Source organism: Henckelia pumila, chromosome 3, assembly GCF_033568475.1.
Source record: "Henckelia pumila isolate YLH828 chromosome 3, ASM3356847v2, whole genome shotgun sequence".
NCBI classification, from domain to species: Eukaryota; Viridiplantae; Streptophyta; class Magnoliopsida; order Lamiales; family Gesneriaceae; genus Henckelia; species Henckelia pumila.
Genome location: NC_133122.1, coordinates 144,283,779 through 144,289,336, shown reverse-complemented (window position 1 = coordinate 144,289,336; position 5,558 = coordinate 144,283,779). Strand labels below are relative to the sequence as shown.

The 5,558-nt window shown below is 38.0% G+C and overlaps 1 long non-coding RNA gene across 1 annotated transcript; it reads right to left on the bottom strand.

Annotated features, from left to right (window-relative positions):
- Nucleotides 1–2,135: 2,135 nt before the first annotated feature.
- On the bottom strand, nucleotides 2,136–3,839 carry LOC140893092 (uncharacterized). Its single transcript, XR_012153018.1, has 3 exons — nucleotides 3,599–3,839; nucleotides 3,487–3,510; nucleotides 2,136–3,194 (listed from the first exon to the last, which is right to left on the bottom strand). It is a non-coding gene; the product is annotated as an uncharacterized lncRNA (long non-coding RNA).
- Between the last annotated feature and the right edge of the window lie 1,719 nt (nucleotides 3,840–5,558).

The following is a 5,558-nucleotide window of genomic DNA, read 5'->3' as shown; positions in this document are numbered from 1 at the left end:
TTCCAATGATGAATATTCAATGTGAATTATTTATTTTTAGGGAATCGATGATCGAATGAATAATTTCAAAGGTGTAGTCGACCGATACCAAGTCTCGTTCTTTATTTAATCTTCCTTATTTTAGTTATTGCATAGTAGTTTATAAAATCCAACAAACCCCTTTTAATTATTTTAAGTATTTTTAAGAACACAAATAAATTTCATTTTTCTCGTGGGAACGATCCCTACTCTCGCTACTACATGTTTATTTAGTTAATCTGAGTTGGGTTAATTTGGGCGCGACACGACTAAGCGCTACCATTATGTGATGTGTAGGATCCCCCTTTCTTCTCTTGATCAATCAGAATTTCGTTAAAATCTCCTCCCACAAGCCAAGGCAGCGATAGGAGTTCAGGAATACTTCCCAGCCGTCGCAGTAAATCCCATGAAAACTTTCTAAGATTACTGTTCGGATTGCCATAGAAACCAGTGAAACGCCATCTTTGATGATTATAAGTAACTATGCAATCAATATGGCCCTGCAAATATGATTTGATATCAATATCAATATCCTGCTTCCATAAAATCATAAGACTCCCACTACTACCCTTAGCATCAACGATAAAATGACCATCATAACTTAACCAATATTTCCACCTCTTACAGAATGAAGCTTGCAGCTTAGTTTCAGAAATAAAAATAAAATTTGGGCTTCTCTCGGCAATAAGCCTTTTAAGCTCACGGAATGCACGTTGGTTCCCAAGCCCCCGTGCATTCCAGATAACGCAACTCATGGTGATCGGCGGTGCTGCATCGCAGACACCGTCGTTGGCTCATGATATGTTTTCACCTTCTTAGCTATATGCCTACCTGTCTCATCAGTAAAGGCATCTTCGCTCGTGATTTCCAATAGAGGTTTGGTACCGATAGTAGCATTGATCTGAACATTTGCCTTCTCCTTTCCCCTGGCCAATATCTTCCATTTAACTTTTGTATTATTCTCATGAGTCTTCAATTGATCATGCTCTTCAATACAAGATTTGGGCTTCACGATCATCAAAACATGAGACGAATTCTGGTACTCAGCTTCCTGAATTTTGTGAATTATAGAATCCATCGGTGTTTCCTGAACAATTTCCAAAACAGGAGGATCATGCTCTCCAATTGCACTCTCAGAAATAAACCGAATGAGATTAGATGACAACTCATGTGTCTCCTTACCCAAACCCCTCTTAAGAGCTAAAGAAGGAGGCTCTGAAGTAGCTTGGGATAAAGAAGAGGTTTGCACAGGGGCCTCCGTAGCACGAATTGAAGACGATTTTTTTCCACCTGCATGCCCCGGGGCTTTCAACCAAGCTCCATACTTTAATGACTCCTTGTTCGCATTATTATCCAAACAATCCTTGACAACATGACCAATTTTTCCACACGCAAAACAAAAATTGGGTAGAAGTTCATATAGCAATATGATACAAACTTTATCAGTCTCATCTGCGAGAGAGACCCATAATCCCTTTTGTAGTGGTTGAGTCACCTTTCGGACGATGCGGACACGCGCAAACTTACCCATACACTGCCCACTATCATCCGTATCAACCTCAATAACCTTCCCAAGTTTTCCCCCAATATTATGAAAATTAGAGTGAAGTAATTGAAGAAATTTGTTTTTGTTCTTGACATTTTTCATACGGGTATGTGAACAGATCGGTCGAGGAGCGATTCTACGGAGAATCTATGTGCTTCCACGTGGTATAGAATTCTCAACATATGTTATTACCTATAAAAATATTATTATTTGTTGTATATTAATTAATTAATTAATTTCTTTATTCCAAATTTTAATTTAGTTACAGGTTGCGCATATTCTATTCCGCTACTGTAAGAATTCTACCCTTAATTGTGATATACTTGAAATTTGTATTAATTTTCTTAACTTAAATATAATAATCTTAACTTGAATATAATAAACTCTTATTGAAAGGGCCCGTGTTCTGATTTATATCTAATGAGCAAACAACCATGATTAATTAATGTAAACAACAAAAACGAGTTAAAAATTTGCGTTTTGGGCCTACAGAAAATTCGGCATGACTTATTCGTAAATAGGACATCCCAAAAACCTGTACAACACAACCAACAATATATATACTCGAAAATAGAGACACAACATCAATTTACAAACCTATAGCCGCACTGGCCAGGACTAAACACATGCAGAGCCGGCAAGGCTCGATCACACCAACAACTCCAAAACAAAGTCCAAAACTATCAATACAGATACACAGGGCATCACCTCGGCAAATATAAAACTCGCTAAAATGATATATACATATATTTGGGAACTCAACTCCGCGCTCGTCTCACTGGGTACCACTAGATGACGCTCCACCAGATGAGTCAAATTCCCCTGGATAACCTGCTATGGAAACACAAATAACCACAGCATAAAACGAAAACAGGGGTCGGACCCCAGTACGACGAACTAGAAAAATTACGACAAATATAACTGACATGAATAAAATCATGTACAATGCAATGAAATGCAATGCAATGCGTGACAGGTATCAATGGAATAAGGGATACCAAATGGAGTCCAAATAACCGTATCACAATAATCTCAGTGGCCACCTGTGCCAGGAACGCAGCAGACCTCGAATCATCACTGCTAATCCACACACGTAGCATCGAGGGCGACAGGAGCTACCCGTCCGGCCTCATGCTGTCATCAGGAGTGTCGTACGTAGCATCGAGAGCACGGTTGCTACCCGCTCGGTCTCGTGCTAACTCAGGAGTACACTAAATAATGTCACTCGCTCCATCGATGACTCAATACATCTAAATAGATCAACATCAATAGCAATCAAAGGAGTCAAGGCTCAACGTGCTATGAAAAATTGTTAACATGCTTATTTGACGAATATCCCTTAATAATTCAAATAAAAATATATTTGAAATTTATTTAGTTTATTAAAAGAAAATAGGGATTATTTCTTAAGTCAGCACATTAACAATCAATGTAAATGAGTGAATGCAATCATATAATCCACATAAGCACATAAAGCACGTTATCACTCATTACAAAATACTTAATATCATTACATGCCATTATAGGCGTCGTAATATCAACAGCTCATACGTACCTCAACCAACACTTAATTTACCACAGAAAATATCTCAAGTATTTCTCGGATATTCCAATCCCAAATTTTCAGAATCTGTAATTCCAAAAAAATTTCTCATAAATCCTAAAATTCATATTTCATATTAAAACATCCTATCAATGACCAAATATCGAATATACGACTCTAAAACGGCAAAATACTGAAATTAGAACAATCTGAATTTTTCCGAAAATTCCTACAAATTTCGAAAATTCGCATTTATATTTTCTAGAGCATCTAAACACTCCATTAATGAATAATCAACACTAAAATTCGAAAATTCCCAATATTAAAAATCTGGAAATTCGAAATTAATCCCAAATAAATTCTGAAAAATAGTCAATACCTTCAATCAACTCCAATATAATACCTACAACCAATAATAAATCAAATATCAATTATCGGATGTCAATTGAATCAAAATACCCAAAATTCGAAACCCTGGATACTGAAAATACCTCCAAGATTCGAATTAAAGGTCTAAACAACTGACACAACCTTCCCCTAAACTCCAGCGACGCACGGCGGCGGAACGACGCGGCTGGTCGGAAACGGGTTCGACGGAACGTGCACGAAGCTTTGAAATATTGGTATCAAAAGAAAGCTTACGTCTCGAGGATTCCGGAACTATATTTACTTTCGAAATCCGGCCAAAAACAAAGAAGATATGAGCATTTAAAGTGTTGAGAAACTTTTGAAAACAAAGAAGAAGAAGAAGACGACGACGCAGATAGATGACGAATAAGATGGAAAAATCTAGAGGAGAGAGAGAGTAATATATATCTTTATATCTATATCCATATCTATTTAATTATATATGTATTAATTTAATGTGTGTCTTATTTTATTCATTCTGGGTTAGAATTTAACCCGGTTCGAGTTATTTCAACTTCTGTGTGCTCTATAAATAAAATATGTATTTTAATATCGTCTATAAACCGATATTTAATAATACATATTTGTAACACACAAATTAATTAACATATTAAAATCGGGTCCTTACACTTATTGTATGCAGGGATGTTGGTAGTTCACGGAAGATGCTCCCGCAGATGCATGCATGGAGTAGATTTATGTGTAAGAGTTCTAATTTTAACTCTTAAATAATATTTGAAGGGCACCTCTTAAATGATAAATCTCTAATTTTTTATCAATAACGTCTCAAGGCACCTGTTTCTGCTGCTCCTGACACGTTTCCTCCGGCCAGTCCTGCTCACCTGGACCCTCACCCGGACCCTCCTGCTGACCCACTTGCTGAACCACCTGTTGTGTAGTGACCCTGCATGGAATCACCTACTAACTGGCAACTAATAGCATGCATTAAACTTAATACAGCAAAATACTTAACAGAGTAAAAACGTGCGGAAACTTAACCATAATTTACATATCAGCTTAGCAATATAATCCAGGCTTAAATCTGTAGTGATACAACCAAACCAAAATCTTAAACAGTAAACATTATACAGCTATATCGAATCCTGCTGTATAATAAAATCCTCAAGGCTCCTGCTCCCTAGTCCTGCCTTGAACTACCAGCTCCGTCCATCCTGCGACCTGCCCCATGGAATAGGGTGTCCAAGATAACAACTAGGACGTGAGCGCTAACGCCCAGTACATAGACATGAGTAAACATATGTATATAATGCATGCAACATGATGACTGGTAAAAGATCATCTGAAAAGTCATGCTCAGAACCGGCGCCATATGAGTGCTGCCACCGCACGGATCAACCTCTGGGTGCAACCACACTCGTCTAGTACACCAGAGTAGACAGACATAAATGCCCCCGCCGTCCCGGTACTCTCAGTGACAGAATATCGAGTATAGAGCTGAGCGGCTCTATAATCAGGTATAACAAGGTATAGGCTCAATGTGTATATGCACATGACATATGAGTATAGAAAATGGTAAATCATACATCATGCCATATAATAATGCCAAATAAATGCAACATATAAACATGTATACTCGCTGGCAATCTCAGTCAATGTGTACGTACCTCTAGGCTAGTTCAAGTAAAGTAGATCCTAGGTTCTAAGCCTATATTCAAAAGTTCACCGTATCACTACACAAATTCTATAAGCCTTAACTAAGCTAATAAGTACTCCCAAAACTTAAATAGATTCCCGAATCATACCTTCGTCCGAAGTAAGCCCTTTGAAGACGCTAGTCCCGGATGACTATAACCACAACTTGGTTATTCCAGAACTTCGATTATAACCGATAGGGCCCTCAAGTGTATATCTCACACTATATAACTGAAGAAGGAAACTCGGGAATTCGTAATTGAAAATGAACTCTGAACGGCCCTATTTATAGCCAAATTTCTCGGCCAGGATCGGAACTTCCGATTTCGGAATCGGAGCTTCCGATCCAGCTCATTGTGTGCATGTCTGCCATGCCAGGATCGGAACTTC